Raw genomic sequence first — 20239 nt, 5'->3', positions numbered from 1 at the left:
AGAGAGAGAGAGAGAGAGAGAGAGAGAGAGAGGTGTGTGTGTGTGTGTGTGTGTGTGTGTGTGTGTGTGTAAGTCTCACTCTGCTGCCCAAGCTGGAGTGCAGTAGTGGTGAACTGCAGCCTCGACCTCCCAGGCTCAAGCAGTCCTCCAGCCTCAGCCTCCCAAGTAGCTAGGTCCACAGGTGCGCACCACCATGCCCAGCTAATTTTCTTTTTTGGTAGAGACAGGGTCTTGCCATGTTGCCCAGGCTTGTCTTAAACTCCTGGGCTCAAGTGATCCTCCCACCTCAGCTTTCCAAAGTGCTGAAATTACAGGCATAAGTCAATGTGCCTGGCCCTCCCTTTCCGTTATAATACAGTAGCTGACTTCTCTCCTGTTTGGGCCAATTCCTCCACTGGTGATTCATTCATTCATTCATTCATTCAGAGACAGAGTATCACTCTGTCAGCCAGGCTGGAGTACAGTGGCATAATCATAGCTCACTGTAACCTCAAACTCCTGAGTTCAGCCAATTCTTCCATCTCAGCCTCCCCCAGTAGCTGGGACTACAGGCATGCACATCATGCCTGGCTAGTTTTTTTTTTTTTTTTTCTTTTTTTAAGAAATGGGGTCTTGCTACATTGCCCAGGCTGGTCTTGAACTCCTGGCCTCAACTGGTCCTCCTACTTTGGCCTCCCAAAGTGCTAAAATTATAGGCATGAGCCACCATGCTCAGCCCCTACACCAGCTGTTCTCACCTTTTAAGTAATCTTTCACTTCCAGTATATTCAATCTCTTACATTTTTCTCGTCTTTTTTTTTTTTTTTTTTTGAGGGAGAGAGAGTCTTTCTCTGTTGCCAGGCTGGAGTGCAGTGGTGCAATCTCGGCTCACTGCAACCTCCGCCTCCTGGGTTCAAGCGATTCTTCCGCCTCAGCCTCCCAAGTAGCTGGGACCACAGGCATGTGCCACCACACCCAGCTAATTTTTGTATTTTTAGTAGAGACTGGGTTTCACCATGTTGGCCAGGATGGTCTCGATCTCTTGACCTCGTGATCCGCCCAGCTCGGCCTCCCAAAGTGCTGGGATTACAGGCATGAGCCACCGTGCCCAGCCCTAGTCTTTTATTAATAAAATTTTTTTTCATTTTATTTTTATTATAAGTTCTGGGGTACATGTTCTAACACAGAGAAGAAAAATTACTATGAGTATCCCTAATATTCATATAGGTTTATAAAATATTAACTTTTTTGCTATATTTGCTTTATCTTGTTTTTGCTGAAGTATTTTAAAGTCAATTACAGACATCAAGACATTTTAGCCCTAAATACTTCCGTATTCATCTCTAAAAATATCTACCAAACCACAATACCATTATCATTACTACCAAAATTAACAGAAATTATTTAATATCTAAAACCCAGATTTGAAAATCTCCCACAATTCTTCCACCAATGTCTTTTTACATCTGATTTGTGCAAATCCAGATTGAATTAAGAACTATATAATACATTTAGTTATGTCTCTTGTCCCACCATCTAGAAATACCCATCTCCTGCCTGCTCTTTTGCACTTTCTAGCATTGAATAACTACAGACTAAATCATTGGCTGAGTGCAGTGGGTGGCACCTGTAATACCAGCTTTGAGAGGCAGAGGTGGGCAGATCACTTGAGGCCAGGAATGTGGTGAAACTCCATCTCTACTAAAAATACAATAAGTTAGCCAGGTGTGGTGGTATGCACCTGTAATACCAGCTGCTCGGGAAACTGAGGCAGGAGAATCACTTGAACCTGGGAGGCGGAGGTTGCAGTGAGCTGAGATTGAGCCTGGGTGAAGAGTGAGACTGTCTCAAAAAAAGAAGACGAAATCACTTGTCCTTTACCCCATTCTGTGTATTTCTTATGGCACTGTTTTAGCTTGTTTATTTTCTATACTGACTGCTTGTAAACTGGAAGGAAGTTAGTTCTACCAGCTAATTACATTGAGGTTCAATATATTTGGCACGGATCCTTTCAGGTGACGCTGTGGACGTCATACTATAGTACATCAGGATGAACTACATGTTTCTTTGTGCCACTATCAGTGAAGCTAAGATTCCTCAGTGTGTTTAGTTGTTAACAGCCTAATTTGTCCACTATAAAGTTATACTCCCTCACTCCCATCCAGCAAACCATCTGTGGGAACCTTTCACTTTCAATTGGGTCTTCCATCAGCAGTTAAACATGCCCAAGTCTCTCCCCTAAAAAGAAAAAAAAGAAAAAAATTCCTTGACTCCGCATTGCACTTAAGAGTCCTGTTTCATCCCTTCATCAAGAACTCTGACAGAAGGCCGGGCGCGGTGGCTCAAGCCTGTAATCCCAGCACTTTGGGAGGCCGAGGCGGGTGGATCACAAGGTCGAGAGATCGAGACCATCCTGGTCAACATGGTGAAACCCCGTCTCTACTAAAAATACAAAAAATCAGCTGGGCATGGTGGCGTGTGCCTGTAATCCCAGCTACTCAGGAGGCTGAGGCAGGAGAATTGCCTGAACCCAGGAGGCGGATGTTGCGGTGAGCCGAGATCGCGCCATTGCACTCCAGCCTGGGTAACATGAGTGAAACTCCGTCTCTAAAAAAAAAAAAAAAAAAAAAACTCTGACAGAGAGCTGCCGCACATGATCCCACCTCCTCACATGGCATTCCTGAGTTCTCAAACCTCACACATGCCAGCAGGCTCCAGCTATGTTTGAGCAGGCATGAGGGAAAGGAAGCATAGTTATAAGGCAGGGGCTGTCTGAGAATGTTGCTAAGCTGCGAAATCAGAACCCTTGTGATGCCTGTGCCAGACAACCGCAACCTTTCTTCAGATGTCTGAAAAGAAATGTCAAAGCTGCCCTTTTTTCCCCTTTCCTTTTTGCTGCTAAAAAGAGGAACTAACTTTTCACTCTTAAAAAAAAAAGCACAACTGATTCATTTTGTCACTTGAGAGAGAGAACATTCCGATTACACAGATTTTTTTGGTGATCTTTTCTTCTCAGCCAACTGTTGGATTCCTAATAATACCAATAAAGCATGAATCTAGCACAGACCAATAGATTATAAACTACTCTCAGAAAAGCCTGGAGACTGAGTAGGGTAAAAGAGGCCACAGATGCCCCAGGTGAAGCCTAAGATGGCCAGTCCTAGTAAATTATATTGCGAAGACAAGGATCCAAAGTGGCCAATCTGTGTATTGGCATGTGTGTATATAATATTACTGTAAAAGTTTCAATTCTTGGGAACAATACTATTACATCAGGTATACTTTAGCAAGTAGCTCCCTCAAGCTGTTTATCTAAAGCATGCATAAATTCAGGGAAGTGAAGGTCTTTAGGGACACATTTTGACCAGTAGAAAACAAAGTCATCTAACCACTTGCCCTCCTGCAGTTCCTTTATATCCACAATTTAATAAGAAACAGAAATCAGGCCGGGCGCGGTGGCTCACGCCTGTAATCCCAGCACTTTGGGAGGCCAAGGTGGGTGGATCACGAGGTCAAGAGATCAAGACCATCCTGGTCAACATGGTGAAACCCTGTCTCTACTAAAAATACAAAAAGTTAGCCGGGCATGGGTGGCGCGCACCTGTAGTCCCAGCTACTCAGGAGGCTGAGGCAGGAGAATTGCCTGAACCCAGGAGGCGGAGGTTGCGGTGAGCCGAGATCGCGCCATTGCACTCCAGCCTGGGTAACAAGAGCGAAACTCCGTCTCAAAAAAAAAAGAAAACAGAAATCAGGGAAGTGACAAAAGGATTTCTAAAGCTTTGTGATGTGGGTAAAAGAACACTACAGAAAGTGGAGGGAGGGTAGAAATTGGCAAGACAGTCACCCACTACTGAAGAAATCCTCCACTGGGTCTTAGCCTGGTAGACAACTGCAGCATCAATTAATTCAATGTTCCTTATTTAAAGTTTAAAATAATCAAGATCCCAATCTGAGAAGGGAGTAAACCAAAAAACACTCTCTCACTGATCAGACTTTTCCTGAATTAATGACAAAAACAGGTAGCGATTATAGGCAGAAAGTTTTTCATCTACACTAGTTACATGCATAACAGAAAACTGAGTGAGACTTCTCCCAATAATACAGATCTGATAAATGGGCCCCAAAGATGAAGACAAAAAGGCATCACGCATGCTAATTTTTTAAACAAAAGCTTTCAACACAGGGGAGCAGAATCTCCCCAAAGGCTTACCAAGAGTCCAATGACCAGCTGTACCTTCCAGCCCCACCATATAGACACATCCACTGCTGACCATTTTTACAATTATCCTTACATATGAGAAAACTGGGGAGATGAGGAAAGGACAACTATTAAGAACTAGCAGCTTCCAGCTGGGCATGGTGGTCCATGCTTCTAGTCTCAGCCACTCAGGAGGTTGAGTGGGGACTTTGCTTGAGCACAAGAATTTAAAGCTGCAGTGAACTACAATCACACCACTGCATTCACATCTGGGCAACAAAAAGAGACCCTGTTTCTAAAGGTGAAAAAAAGCAAGTAGCTTCAGCTGAGTAAATACAAGGAATCTATGATGAGAACATAGATACCCCAAAAGAACAAAAAACCAAAATAACCAAGTCACAGACAGAAAAGACAGTTGTAAGCTAAAATTCAAATAATGAACTAGCATCTAGAATTTTAAAAGTAATTACTTCAAATTAATTATTAAAAAGACTAACAATCCAATAGGAAAATGTGCAAAGATATGAACTGGCAAACCACAGCGGGAAAAGCTGCAGAGGACCACATACAAATGAAAAGACACTCAACCTCAGCAATCAGAGAAATGCCAATTAAAATAAGATAGAATTTCAATCTATTGGATTAATAACATTTCATATCTCAACCGGGGTTGGCAAGGTTGTAGAAATGGGACATAGTCAATAGGACAAGTCTTGGGGAAGCAATTTGGCAACATCTAACAAAGGTGACAACATGTATATCTTTCAACCTGACAATTCAATTCTGCTTCTGGGTATATAAGCCCTAAGGAAACTATAGTACATGTGCACAGGATTTAACAGTGTTCATACAGCACTACTTACAATAAAATAAACTGGAACATCAATGCCCACTGACAGGAGAATGAATCACTGTAGTCTTTTCACAGTGAATTATATAGCAGTGAAAACAAATGAACTACAGTTATATGCAACATAGATGAATCTTAAACATAATGATGAGAGAAAAAATAAAGCAAATTCCTGAAGACAAATACTGGCATCATATCCCTTTTACAAAACTCAAAAAACAACTACCACTAAATAATACATTGCTTAAGAATGCACACAATGGGCCAGATGTGGTGGCTCACACTTGTAATCCCAGCACTTTGGGAGGCCAAGGTAGGAGGACCACTTGAGGCCAAGAGTTTGAGACCAGCCTGGCCAATGTGGTGAAACCCCACCTCTACTAAAAATATAAAAATTAGCCAGATGTGGTAGTGTGCACCTGTAGTCCCAGATACTCAGGAGGCTGAGGCATGAAAATCGCAGAGGGTGCAGTGAGCTGAGATCACACCACTCACTCCAGCATGGGCAACAGAGCAAGACTCTGCCTCATTTAAAAAAAAAAAAAAAAAAGCCAGGCGCGGTGGCTCAAGCCTGTAATCCCAGCACTTTGGGAGGCCGAGGCGGGTGGATCACGAGGTCAAGAGATCGAGACCATCCTGGTCAACATGGTGAAACCCCGTCTCTACTAAAAATACAAAAAATCAGCTGGGCATGGTGGCACGTGCCTGTAATCCCAGCTACTCAGGAGGCTGAGGCAGGAGAATTGCCTGAGCCCAGGAGGCGGAGGTTGTGGTGAGCCGAGAGATCGCGCCATTGCACTTCAGCCTGGGTAACAAGAGTGAAACTCCGTCTCAAAAAAAAAAAAAAAAAAAAGCCAGGCATGGTAGCTCACACCTGTAATCCCAGCACTTTGGAAGCCAAAGCAGGCAGATCACAAGGTCAAGAGATCGAGACCATCCTGCTAACATGATGAAACCTTGTATCTACTAAAAATACAAAAATTAGACAGGTATGGTGGTGCATACCTGAGGCAGGAGAATCACTTGAACTCGGGAGGCGGAGCTTGCAGTGAGCCGAGACTGTGCCACTGCAATCCAGCCTGGTGACAATGAGGCTCTGTCTCACACACACAAAAAAAGAATGGATGCAATGGAGCGGTGGATGTCTGTAGTCTTAGCTACTCCAGAGGAGGCTGAGGAAAGAGGACCGATTGAGCCCAGGAGTTCAAAGCTGCAATAAGCTATGACTGCACCACTGCACTCCAGCCTGGGCAGGATAAGGAGAACCTATCTCTTAAAAATAAATAAAATAACCAAGCAAACATAAATATATAAAAGTGAGTGCTATATGCATCAAAGATGAGTATATTTATAATTTATCCAACTTTTGTACCTGAAGTCCACTGGGAACAATAAAATAAATGAAATGGAATAAAGAAAAAAGAAATGAAGCTTAGTCAGGTTAAATAACTTGCTTAAGATTAGAGGTAGAGTTCAGATTTGAATCCAAGCATATGACTCTGAAACCCAGGCTCTTAACAACTCTGCCTTATAGCCTCTTTTCAAAGGGCATCCTAAGACCTCTTTGCTCAATCTAATGATCCTCTCTTCTTATTGAAACTTTATTCCTAAGGCTTTCATGAATCCACACGTCTCTGATTATCCTTATACTTGGTTATTCCTTCTCTTTACCTTTACGGGAACTTCTCCTCCATTTATTTAAATACTGATTTGTTTCCCAGGGTTCTATCTTCATCAAGCTAGTTAAGAAAAACTTCCCACTTGGGAGGAAGCAAAGCTAAAGAGGAATATGAGATACACGCACTATCCCTTTCTTTTACAAAAAAAATCAGAAGGGAATAGTGTAATAGTCAAAAAATTTCAACCAATAGTGATTTTTGCTCAAGATCACATTGGAGCTGTTTATCACAATCTTCAAAGTGACATTAACATTGCTGACTAAGGCAATTTTAAACTAATAATTAAACATAAATTGTTTCATAAACACAGTGCTTTTATTTTCTGTTACTGTAACTGCTTGACTAAGTACAACATGAATATTTAATTACTTAAAATGTGTTATATTAATCATCACATAGTGAAAGCATTGTTGAGCAGAAAGCAACATATCAGTTATCTTTTAAAAGTTTAGATGTACCAGTTACAAATATCAAGATACTAATGAGCCATTGTATCCAAGCCAATCTTAAACAAAATGGAAAAAAATACACTTGGATAATTCAAATGGCCTTCTCACTCCCTATCTTAAAATGTCCACAGAACTTTTAGTGAAGCAAGGCATTATGCAGGCTGTACAATTATACTGCTGTGTTCATGAACACATTTCTATCTGTACAAGAAAATACAAGTATTTCTTAGCTACTAATAAGTTTCATACTAATCATGAAAGCTCATATAAGCCATAAAAATGTTATTTTAAATTGTACTTTAAAAATGTAAGTATAAACTACTTTTGCTTCTCTAAAAGTCTATTCATAATTTTAAATTTGTTATAAATTTTCTAATATTCTACTTTTTTTACAATACAAATTTATATTTCTTACACTTTATAAAATAATTTTTAAAAATCATAATGAATCAGGTACAATATTTAAAGCTTTTACGATTTTTTTTAGCCAAGAAATTTTAAAACACATATGTCCACCCACCCCAAGTATTCCATATACATACATCTCCACGTGGCTTTCTTTCTCAGGAAGTTAGCCAAAAACCTACAGCTGCATGGGACAAGTGGATATGAGAGGAAAAGAGAAGTTGCAGATACTGAAATTGTAGCATACAGTGTTAAGTGTTGTTTTTTAATCTCATTTTTTGTTTTGCTACCAAGTTACTCATTACACTGAGCATTTTTAAATACCCCTAAAGTAAAACAATTCAACCTCTTGTGAACTGAAGGCAGTTTGTTTTGTGTTCCAGGACATAAACAAGGCACTGCCCTCCAGTCTATTTCCCTTCACCTAACTTATATCCTGGTAGAGGCTATTCTCACACCAAATATTTACTGAATGTGCCAGGAACTGGGGCTACATATGAATAAAACTTAGGCCCGGGTGTCAAGGAGTTTACAGTTTAAAAGGGAAGACAGACACATAAATACATACACACACAGGCCCATAATCCGTTACCCTAAACCCTAGGGCCAGACAGATAGCAGAATTTGGAAGTTTCCAGGTTTTAGAAAAGTATGTTCATTGTATTGGCGTAACATCACAACCAGACCCCAGAGCAGCACCCACATAGTCAATAATTAACATTTCTGCAGCAAAATGTAAAGCATATTCACCAAGGTACCAAAAAAACAGACTAAGAGCCTATAACCCCAGCACTTTGGGAGACCGAGGCAGGCAGATCACTTGAGGCCAGGAGTTCAAGACCAGCCCAGCCAACATAGTGTAACCCTGTCCCTACTAAAAATACAAAAATCCAGCCGAGTATGGTGGCATGAGCCTACAGTCCCAGCTACTCAGGAGGCTGAGGCATAATAATCACTTGAACCTGGGAGGCGGAGGTTGCAGTGAGCCGAAGATCGCACCACTGCACTCCACATTGGGCAACAGAGCAAGTCTGTATCAAACAGAAGAAAAAGAGAATAAGCAATAGCTTCGTGTTATTATAGTTTGAGTCACACTGTGCCACCAAATGAGTTCAGATCATAGAAGTTTTGGCCACTAAATGATTTATGAAAAGAAAAAAAACCTGTAGTTTTCAGAGTATTTGGTGTTTCTAAAATGTTGATAAGAGATTGTTGATCTGTAATACACATGAGAAGGATTACTTGGCACAAAGGTAGGATAGACCAGACATGGTGGCTCATGCCTGTAATCTCAGCACTTTGGGAGGCTGAGGTGGGCAGATCACTTGAGGCTAGGAGTTTGAGACCAGCCTGGGCTATATAGCGAGTCTCCATCTCTACAAAAAAATTTTTTTTAATTACTCAGGTGTGGTGGTGTTTGCCTGTAATCCCAGTGCTTTGCAAGGTTGAAGTGGGAAGATCACTTGAGCCCTGAAGGTCGAGGCTGCAGTGAGCTGATTGTGCCACTGCAGGCTAGCCTGGGCGACAGAGTAAGACCCCGTGTCAAACAAACAAACAAAAAAGGCAGGATTACCCCGAACTTAAAAAGTACTAACTAGGAGTTAGCCAACCAAGAGATTACATTTATTGAGCATTTATTACCTGTATGTACACAGCTCTATGTAACTATTTAGTTCTCAAAACAACCTCAGAAAGTAGGTACTGGTATCATTCTCATTCTACAGATGAGGAAACTTTACACATCGAGGTTATGGACCTTAGCCAAGTTCACACAACCTCATGGAGCCAGAGATGACTACTTATAGTGTGACCCCAGAAACTCTTTAACTACTTTAAGCCTCCATTCCTTCATCTGAACAGTGGGATCTCTACCCCTGTGGGATTGTTTTGGGAATTAAATACACATTTTTAAATGTCTTTGGAAATTTAAATCAGAGCTAATTTGGCCCAACAAGGGAAATACACGAAGAAGCTATAACCATGAACACTACTTCAGCTATTATCTATAGTGATTAATTGACAGATATAATACTACAGTGCTCTAAACAAAAATGGAAAAAGAAATTACCAGAAGGAGGTCCTTTCTTTGCACCTCAGCTGTGCTGCAGTTTAGCTACTTCTTCTTCTGAACTCCTTAAGAAGCACTGGGGTAACTGTTGGCAAAGGCTGTTTTATTTTCTGGATAAGGACTAAAGCAATCCCATGAGCACTGTTTCATCTGCACCAGGACTCTCTTATTGAGGGGTAGAGGAGAGTGGCTTCACAGGGGAAGAGAGGATAGGAAGAAAACAACCAATCATTTGAAGGGCTTTCTCAACCTACATCCACATGCTGAAGATTTAAATACTTGCCCCACCGCATCAGCAGCACCGGCCTCTGTGGCCCATCCCCACTCTAGGGCCTTGACTCTTAAATTGACACACTACTATTAACGTTCTATCCTTCGAGTGTGGAAGGGCAGAACCATGGTTGATAGACACTAATTTAACCAAACAGTTTCAATCAGTGGTTTTCAGAGTATGGGGATCAGCAGCATCAGCATTACGTAGAAATGTGTTAGAAATGCAAATTTATAAATCCCTTCCCAGGAGTACAGGCTCGGAAACCCTGAGGGTAGAACCCAGCAATTTGTGTTTTAGCAAGTCTTCAAGGTGAGTCTGAAGCTCTCTAGAGTTTGAGATCCACTGGTCTAAGTTCTTATTCACACAAGCAGTTTTCGATCATTTGATTGGAGGAAAGTTCAAGAATGTGTGTTCATGCATTAATCACTTCGTAAAAACCGCTAAAGTGGCATTTAAATAATCTTTCTGATCAGACAAAACAAATAAATATAAAGACATCTGTAAAAGGAAAATAAATCTTGGAACCCCAGACTCACTAAGCCAAAAGGAAAAGTCAAGCTGGGTCACGCAAACCTACCTCCTATTTTGCTTCCTAAATAAGACGGCTACAAAGATGAAAAGCTACATACATACCTCCCGCAGAGTTTGCCCACGAGGAAATTCCTTGTGGGCCCCCAGATCTCTACCCTAAAGCAGTTCTGTTGAAGCTCACCATGGCAATTTAAATCAACAGCTTATCTTCACAGGTGTGAGGACATAGGACAGAACTCAAAATCATCCCTCTGCTCACCTGAGACAAATGTGTATCTGATTGCTTCCTCTGCCCTATTTGTCTATAAAGTCTTACGTAAAAATGCAGATTCGCTGAGCCAGAGGCATGAATGACTATTTTGCCCTACCCACTTCCCACATGAAAACTGTGTATTTCCCAGCATCTTGCCCTTTCCCCTTTAAATACTGAAGCCCTCAAAATCACCTTCAAAGAAAGGTATAGACCTGTCTCCCAGGCACATGTCCTTAACTTTGGCAAATAAACCTCCTAAAATGACTGAGACCTGCCTTGGTCATTTTCTTTATTTATCCAATAAAGGGAATACAGACTTTAAAATAATCTCATTCTTATCAATTTTAAAATAAAGCAAAATAATTTCCCATATCTGAACTGTGACAAGAATTTGAATTTTTTTCTGAAGAATGGCTTCAGAAAGGGAAAAGAAGTTCCCATATAAATTTCAAATTTCTCAACACTCCCAACTTAAAATGCTTTTACACAGAAATCATTAACAATTAATTCTTTGACATAGTTCAGGTATTATCTTCTCTTTCCTCCAGGGAAACTGCAGCAGACAGAACTGATTTTTTGGGGGTAGCTGTACCTCCTTTGGTCTTACTTTACTCTTAAAGAAATATAAGAATGAAATAAATACCAAGGTCGGAAAAGAGAGGCTTAGTTAGGAACCAAGCCGTCTTCTTTTATCTTGAAATACTCATGCTACCTAAAAAAAGAGACACTTGAAACATTTTTTTTTTAAAAATTGAGACTTAATCTTTGTTAAACTAGCAAAGTACAAGAGAAAATACCAAAAAAATAGTGTTTCATGTATTTTTGGAATTAAAAAGGTACTTAGACTCTGAAATGTCAACTGACTTTTACATGTTTATATTTTTTAAAAGAACTTGTGATTACGTTTTCTGGACAGGCACAATGTGATCAGCCCACACATAGGCATACACTGACCAACAAGGAAAAGAAGTTCTTTCTCCATGTATCATAAATGGATCCAGGCCAGGTGCGGTGGTTCATGACTGTAACCCCAGCACTTTGGGAGGCTGAGGTTGGAGGATCCCCTGAGGTCAGGAGTTTGAGACCAGCCTGACGAACATGGAGAAACCCTCTCTCTACTAAAAACACAAAATTAGTCGGGCATGGCAGCACATGCCTGTAATCCCAGCTACATGGGCGGCTGAGGCAGGAGAACTGCTTGAAGCCAGGAGGTGGAGTTTGCAGTGAGCCAAGATCACGCCTTTGGACTCCAGCCTGGGCAACAAGAGTGAAACTCCATGTCAAAAAAAAAAAAAAAAAAAGGATCCAATTGGGGTGAACACGTTGGTTAATAGAGGTTATGACACTGAACAGGGTATGTCAATGCAGAAATCTAAACAGGGATGGTAAATTCTATTACCCAGTAAAATTGCATGCATAAAAACAGAAAATGAATAGGAATTTACGGAGTTAAAACCTAATGCAGAGTACAAATCTTAAATATAATGTTAATATGTTTCTAGTCTTTCAGTGTATTTTTTAAAAAATTCCTATATATATGGGAATATAAAATTATATATGTATGTGTATATATATATATGTGTGTGTGTATATATATATATATATACACACACACACACACACACACACACAGAGAGAGAGAGAGACAGAGATGCAACAGCAGCTTTTTTTTTTTTTTTTTTTGAGACGGAGTTTCGCTCTTGTTACCCAGGCTGGAGTGCAGTGGCACTATCTCAGCTCACCGCAACCTCCACCTCCTGGGTTTAAGCAATTCTCCTGCCTCAGCCTCCCGAGTGGCTAGGACTACAGGCACGTGCCACCATTCCCAGCTAATTTTTGTATTTTTAGTAGAGACGGGGTTTCACCATGTTGACCAGGATGGTCTCGATCTCTTGACCTCGTGATCCACCCACCTCAGCCTTCCAAAGTGCTGGGATTATAGGTGTGAGCCACCGTGCCCGGCCTGCAATAGCAGCTTTAAATGAATAAGTTTAAGTTCTTTTCCAGTCAACATTTTGGGAAAGTTTTCAAAAGGATTTTCTTCTGCATTTTTCCTATTATTTTAACCTATACTCCTAAAAGTACATACTGAGTATTATTCTGACCTACTGTCAATCTAAATCATCACATGATTAATTCTTCCACTCAACAAACATGTATTTAACACCTACCCTGTGCTAGGCACAGAAACCCACCCCATTAGAAACATGCATCCATTGGAAAACAGGTAAGTAACAATACAGCCATGCATCACTTAGTGATGGGAATATGCTCTGAGAAACAGGTCCTTAGGCTATTTCATCAATGTGCAAACATCACAGGGTGCCCTTACACACACCTAGATGGTACCGCCTACTAGACACCTAGGCTCTACAGCAACAGGCTCTATAGCCTATTTTCCTGGGCTACAAACCTGTACTGCATACTCAATACTGCAGGCAATTTTAACACTATGGTAAATATTTGTGGATCTAAACATATGTAAACATAGAAAAGACAGTAAAAATACGGTATAGCCGGACATGGTGGCTCATGCCTGTAATCCCAGCACTTACAGAAGCCAAGGCAGGTGGATCACTTGAGGTCAGGAGTTCGAGACCAGCCTGGCAGCATGGTGAAACCCTGTGTCTATTAAAAATACAAAATAAGGCTGGGCGAGGTGGCTCAAGCCTGTAATCCCAGCACTTTGGGAGGCCGAGGTGGGTGGATCACGAGGTCAAGAGATCGAGACCATCCTGGTCAACATGGTGAAACCCTGTCTCTACTAAAAATACAAAAAACATTAGCTGGGCATGGTGGCGCATGCCTGTAATCCCAGCTACTCGGAAGGTTGAGGCAGGAGAATTGCCTGAGCCCAGGAGGTGGAGGTTGCAGTGAGCCGAGATCGCACCATTGCACTCCAGCCTGGGTAACATGAGTGAAACTCCGTCTCAAAAAAAAAAAAAAAATACAAAATGAAACCAAAACATTAGCCAGCCTTGGTGGCAGATGCCTATAATCCCAGTTACTTGAAAGACAGAGGCAAGAGAATCGTTTGAACCCAGGAGGCAGAGGCTGCAGTGAGATGAGATCACGCCACTGCAGTCCAGCCTGGGTAAAAGAGCAAGACTCCATTTAAAAAAAGAAAAAAAAAAAAAAGATATTATCTCATGGGACCATCATCCTATATACAGTGCACTCATTGACTGAAACTTTTTTTTTTGAGACAGAGTTTTGCTCTTGTGCCCAAGCTGGAGTGCAGTGATATGATCTCAGCTCACTGCAAACTCTGCCTCCTGGGTTCAGGCGATTCTCCTGCCTCAGCCTCCAGAGTAGCTGAGATTACAGGTGCCCGCCACAACACCTGGCTAATTTTTGTATTTTAGTAGACACAGGATTTCACCATGTTGGTCAGGCTGGTCTTGAACTCCTAACCTCAGGTGATCCACCCACCTCGGCCTCCCAAAGTGCTGGGATTACAGGCGTAAGCCACCTCACCCAGCTGACTGAAACATCATTATGGGGCTCATGACTATAATTATATTAGTGTGTAAGTGCTATGACAGAATCTGAAACCAAATGTTTATGAGAATGTGGCTGAACTCAACATATTAAGGATTTCTCTTAAATTTTACACAATACATTTTGAAACTATTGTCCATGAATTCACTGAACCCATTATATTTTCATCTGTACCACTACTTAAAGTAACAAGTGTTATAAATTTACTGTCAGCTCTGTAAAATAGAAGGACATTTCCTTTTACTTAGTCTTAAAACTACCTTCTCTAAGAGGAGCCTCTGGTTTTAGTATTCTAAGATTCTGTGAACTAAACATTAGAAACATAAATTATGATTATGTAGATTTAAAATCGTACACTTAGCCTGTCTCTTCTCACATGACCCACTCAAGCATTACCATCTCTTGAATTTTTTTTTTATACGACCACATGTGGTTATCTCTGTGTTACCAAGTCACACAGTTTTATGTCACTTTTTTTTTTTAAGAGATGAGGTCTTGCTCTGTTACCCAGGTTAAAGCACTATGGCACTGCCATCCTTGCTCACCACTGCAGCCCTGAACTCAGTGGCTCAAACAATCTCCCACCTCAGCCTACCAAGTTGCTGGAACTACAGTTATGCACCACCATGCCGAGCTAATTATTAAAAAAAAATTTTAGAGATGGGATCCTTACTATGTTGCCCAGGCTTGTCTCAACATCCTGAGCTCAGGTGGTCTTCCCACCTCAGCCTCCTGAGTAGCTGGGATTAAAGGTGTGATCCACCGCATCTGACAGTCTTATATCACTTTAAAGTCACATAATTTGCTTTTGTTTTACCAGCAACCACCTTTTCAATTTACCAGACTTGGTTATATATTACTGTTGGTTACATGTAAAATTTTTAAACTTCAATCCCACCACTAAAGGGTTAGAATATGACAACTGGGGTTATCAGAATTTCATCCAACAAATGTTTATGAGTGCCTCACAAGCATCACCATCAAGCTTATTTGCTAACTTGGCTTCAAAGGACAAAATGTAACTTGTGCAATGAACATAGTCATGGAAAGGTACCTAAAATTCCATGTGTTCATAGCTTTAATAAAAGTAAAATATCTTACGGCTGGGCATGGTGGCTCACACCTGCAATCCCAGCACTTTGGGAGGCTGAGGCAGTTGGATCACCTGAGGTCAGAAGTTCAAGACCAGCCTGGCCAATATGGTGAAACCTCGTCTCTACTAAAAATACAAAAATTAGCCAGGTGTGGTGGTGCTTGCTTGTAATGCCAGCTACTTGGGAGGCTGAGGCACGAGAATCGTTTGAGCCTGGGAGAAAGGGGTTGCAGCAGAGATCTCACCACTGTACTCCAGCCTGGGTGACTGGGTGAGACTCTGTAAAAAAAAAAAAAAAAAAAAAAAAAGTAAAATATCTTAAAGTTACCAATAATAAGTAGAATACAGAATCCAGTGTCTTTTACCATAGATTTCATTTTTCTTAACACAAAGCCATCATGCCTACCTGTAAGATAAAACTTTGTAAGTTTTAGTTAACAAGTAAGTGTACTTATGGTGATGCTGTTATGACATGAGCTGATACCCATCTCTGCTACCTCACGATCATACTTTATCAAAATATTATACAATCCCTGTCTCAGGTTCAGATTATCAGCTAATTGATAACTCAAGTTATTTGGGATTCCTTCCATCCCCAATTTTCTACCCCACCACTAATGTTCTCAGAATCTATCATTCAAAGGGTCTTATCCCCACCATGTGGTTTGAACAGCATATTCATTTTTAGTTACATTTAGTCCCATTTAGTTTTGTTCTACTGCTGATTTTCCTATTGATGTTTTTATCCTTCGACACTCTCTAACACATATACCAAGACTGTTCTTCAATGCCTTAAGAGAACACAATACCCCTGATCCTTCAGCATCCTCACATAATCTGTCTCGTCATTTCTAAAATCTTTCCAAAAATTTTTTGCATTAAAACGTGAGTCAACATATAAACATGAATACAATTTACATGATAACCTATTTCTATCTTTTTTATATCTTACAGCAAGAAAGAGTCTTTGTGGTTTTGTTCTTTTCCCCAAAAAATGTTTCCCTGGTGATATATTCAATAATTAATGAACCTAATGAACTCTCTTGTTCATAAATTTTAATTTCCATAGTAAAGATTACACAAACTATGAAAACTAATATCTAAGTTTAAAAATTTTAAATATTAAGGTTTTTGCTTTTTAGACCACATGGCAAGATCACATTTTTCAGGATTTTTTTTTTCCTCAATAGGTTCCCTAGAGCCCCATTTAATAAGTAATGCAGATAAGATCCCTTGTTGACAAATTTCAGTTTCCTCAAGTAATTAACTGCCTACCATGTTCCACTTACATACACAATTTTACTGGCACAGTGGCACACACCGATAGTCCCAGCTACTTGAGAGGCTGAGATGGGAGGATTGCTTGAGCTGGGAAAGTCAAGGCTATAGTGAGCCATGATCATGCCACTGCACTCCAGCCTGGGTGACAGAGACTGAGACTTGGTCTCAAAAAATACATACATATATACATTATTTCATTTACAGAATTCCAGAATAAGACGTCTTAAATTATTTCCTTATAAACACTAGCCACCATAAGCCTTTTTAACTATCATAAATATAATGTGTATAATTTATGTCATGTGCCAGTTAGACATAAAACCTCATTCAGCTTAAGCTGCCTTACTGGGTTTTTTATTTCACATTACCAAGCAGTTAAAGACCAATTTTCATATTTTAAACAATTTCTGGGTAAAGGCATTTAGTTGAAAAACTCAATATAAAAATAAGGAGGAAAAAAAAGAGTCAAGCCATTGCTAAGTGTTGCCATAAAAAAAAAATTTAAATCCTATGTATGAGCCTAGCAATTATTAGCTTTTTGAGCATAGGGACCATTGTCCTCATCTTGTCCCTCCAAAAGTAGTATTCTCCCTTTTTTCAGCTATCAAGAAATCGACAGAATCTGTTCCATAAAGAGAGCAGATTTCACCAATTTTTCCACAGTTGAAAATTCGTGACAAGCTAAGAAAATAGAAACAGTGCTTCTTTTTTTTTTTTTTTTGAGACGGAGTTTCGCTCGTTACCGAGGCTGGAGTGCAATGGCGCGATCTCGGCTCACCGCAACCTCCACCTCTTGGGTTCAGGCAATTCTCCTGCCTCAGCCTCCTGAGTAGCTGGGATTACAGGCACGCGCCACCATGCCCAGCTAATTTTTTGTATTTTTAGTAGAGACGGGGTTTCACCACGTTGACCAGGATGGTCTCGATCTCTCGACCTCGTGATCCACCCGCCTCCGCCTCCCAAAAGTGCTGGGATTACAGGCGTGGGCCACCGCGCCTGGTGAAACAGTACTTCTTTTTCTTTTCTTTCCTTTCCTTTTTTTTTTTTTTAAGACATGGTCTCCTCTGTCACCCAGGCTGGAGTGCAGTGGCATGATCATAGCTCACTGCAACCTCTGCCTCCTGGGCTCAATCAATCTTCCTACCCCAGCCTCCTGAGTAGCTGGGACTACAGGTGTACACCATCATGCCTGGCTAATTTTTATATTCTTTGTAGAGATGGGGTTTCACCATGTTGCACAGGTTGGTCCTGAACTCCTGGGCTCAAGTGATCTGCCCACCTCAGCCTCCCAAAGTACTGGGATTACAGGCATGAGCCACTGCAACTGACCAACACTTCTGAATAGGTAAGAATTAATGTTTAAAGATATTCATTAACCAATTGTTTATATAACAAAAAATCAAAAATATAAATAGGACAGTAGATATGATGCATTCATACAATGAAATATTATGCAGCTATTAAAAAGACAGTTAGTGCTCTAAGTACTGACTTGCAAAGATGCTAACAATCGTGATATCTTCTGAATGAATTCTTTCTCTTTTGGAGGGTTTCTCCTGCAAATTAGATGGCATCTCAGTGGGAATTTGTCCTTACCCAGGAAGGTATATTAAACAACCTTTGTAATAACTATACTGTATATGAACAAATCCTGCTAAAGCCAAAATTGGGGGAACAATTAAGCTGATACTGCCATAAATATTAAATATGTACACTAAGGTAAACTTTGTATTATTTTAGCAAGTCAGTAGCACCTGAGTGTAGAAACATTTCATGTGATTTCTATTTCAAACCAGATAAAATAACACATCTTTCAGCAATTCTGGAAGAAAAGGTTCTCTATAAGTATATTGAAAAAATGGAATTGAGGAACACATGCTGTGAACTTACCAAGCATTTTTCTAACTATTGCACCAGAGGAAATTCTTTGGTCCCTGCACCATCCATAGGACATAAGCACAAAGGTGGCAGTAAAGCATGATGATTTAGGGCACTGTTTCTGGTCCTCCACTGCTGGAGTTTGAACACTGGTTTCACCACTTGCGTATGTTAACGGACACATGGTAAAGTCAATAAAGGTTCACTGAAATTATTGCTATGGTTGAGAAAAAGAGGTCTTTGAACTAGAGATGAAAAAATATTAAAATATTTTAAGGGGCAGAAGTATATTTAAGAAAGAATTATTTTAAGTAATCCAAACATTTCGGGTGTGCTAAATAGGTTATTGTTTCATCCTAAGCCAGATATCTCTTCGAATCTGTGGCTCATTTTCTTTTCATTCTTTTTAATCTTATAATTATTTTATTTGAAAATTAAAAATTTCAGGCCAGGCATGGTGGCTCAAGCCTGTAATCCCAGCACTTTGGGAGGCCGAGGCGGGTGGATCACGAGGTCAAGAGATCGAGACCATCCTGGTCAACATGGTGAAACCCCGTCTCTACTAAAAATACAAAAAATTAGCTGGGCATGGTGGTGCATGCCTGTAATCCCAGCTACTCAGGAGGCTGAGGCAGGAGAATTGCCTGAACCCAGGAGGCGGAGGTTGCAGTGAGCCGAGATCGCGCCATTGCACTCCAGCCTGGGTAACATGAGTGAAACTCCGTCTCAAAAAAAAAAAAAAAAAGAAAATTAAAAATTTCAAATCTATTTTTTAAGTTAATTATCCAGTTTGTGATGTAGGTTCTAGCATTTTAGTTTCTTCTTGACCTATCCTACTCACCTGCCGTTTATCATTACTCCACCAGAGGGCATACAAAAGGTGACAATGTGAAACACTCAAAGTTGATAACTTGTTAGCTTCCAGGGAAGCTTTAGCAGCATCACCAAACACCTTACATAGCACCAACACTAAGATTCTCTGGAAACTGTCTTCTCCATTTGAAACAGCATTAGCTAAGATACAGCAAATATTAATTCATGCATTCGCTCCTTCATTCAACAAATATTTGAGTCCTAAACATGTGCCAAACATATTCCAAGCTCTAGACATTCGGTAGTAAACCAAATAAAACTTCCCATTGCCATAGTGCTTTTTTCTGTATCTGTCTAACAGACAAATAATAAAGCACATCAATAATGTAATTTTAAGTACAGATAAGTCATATGCAAGAAAAAAACTGCAAGAACATCAAGAAGTTAGAGGATGAAGAGAAAGGCTATTTTTAAATAAAGTAAGGACTGAATGAAATGAGAGGATGAGCTACGTCTTAATTGGGAGAAAGCATTCCAGGCAGAACAGCAAGCAAAGGCCCAGGCAGAAACTAATCTGATCTGCTGAACCAACAGCATTAATGATGGTGAGGTTGGAAGACAGTGAGCAGGACAGAGAGCAGCAGATGAGATTAGAAGGGTGCTCCAGAGCCAGTCTCTTGATCATGGTTAAAAAAAAAAAAAGGCCGGGCGCGGTGGCTCAAGCCTGTAATCCCAGCACTTTGGGAGGCCGAGGCGGGTGGATCACAAGGTCAAGAGATCGAGACCATCCTGGTCAACATGGTGAAACCCCGTCTCTACTAAAAATACAAAAAATCAGCTGGGCATGGTGGCGTGTGCCTGTAATCCCAGCTACTCAGGAGGCTGAGGCAGGAGAATTGCCTGAACCCAGGAGGCGGAGGTTGCGGTGAGCCGAGATCGTGCCATTGCACTCCAGCCTGGGTAACAAGAGCGAAACTCCGTCTCAAA

General features: G+C 40.6%; 1 protein-coding gene across 2 annotated transcripts in view; it reads right to left on the bottom strand.

Moving 5' to 3' along the window:
• GNB4 (G protein subunit beta 4) overlaps window positions 1-20239 on the bottom strand; it is a 52149-nt gene that overhangs the window by 24347 nt on the left and 7563 nt on the right. Inside the window, exon 1 of one of the 2 annotated variants that reach the window (XM_032298521.1) lies at window positions 9629-9922. The exons of the other annotated variant lie outside the window; for it this stretch is intronic. The gene's annotated coding sequence lies outside the window, so the exon portion shown is untranslated. Of the gene's footprint in view, window positions 1-9628; window positions 9923-20239 lie in introns of those variants that run through there. 2 annotated transcript variants of the gene reach the window in all.

Source organism: Sapajus apella, unplaced genomic scaffold (genome assembly GCF_009761245.1).
Source record: "Sapajus apella isolate SASKATOON/1434 unplaced genomic scaffold, GSC_monkey_1.0 scaffold38, whole genome shotgun sequence".
In the NCBI taxonomy this organism is placed as follows: Eukaryota; Metazoa; Chordata; class Mammalia; order Primates; family Cebidae; genus Sapajus; species Sapajus apella.
Note: the sequence above shows the minus strand (reverse complement) of the source record. Positions and strands in the feature narration are given on the sequence as shown.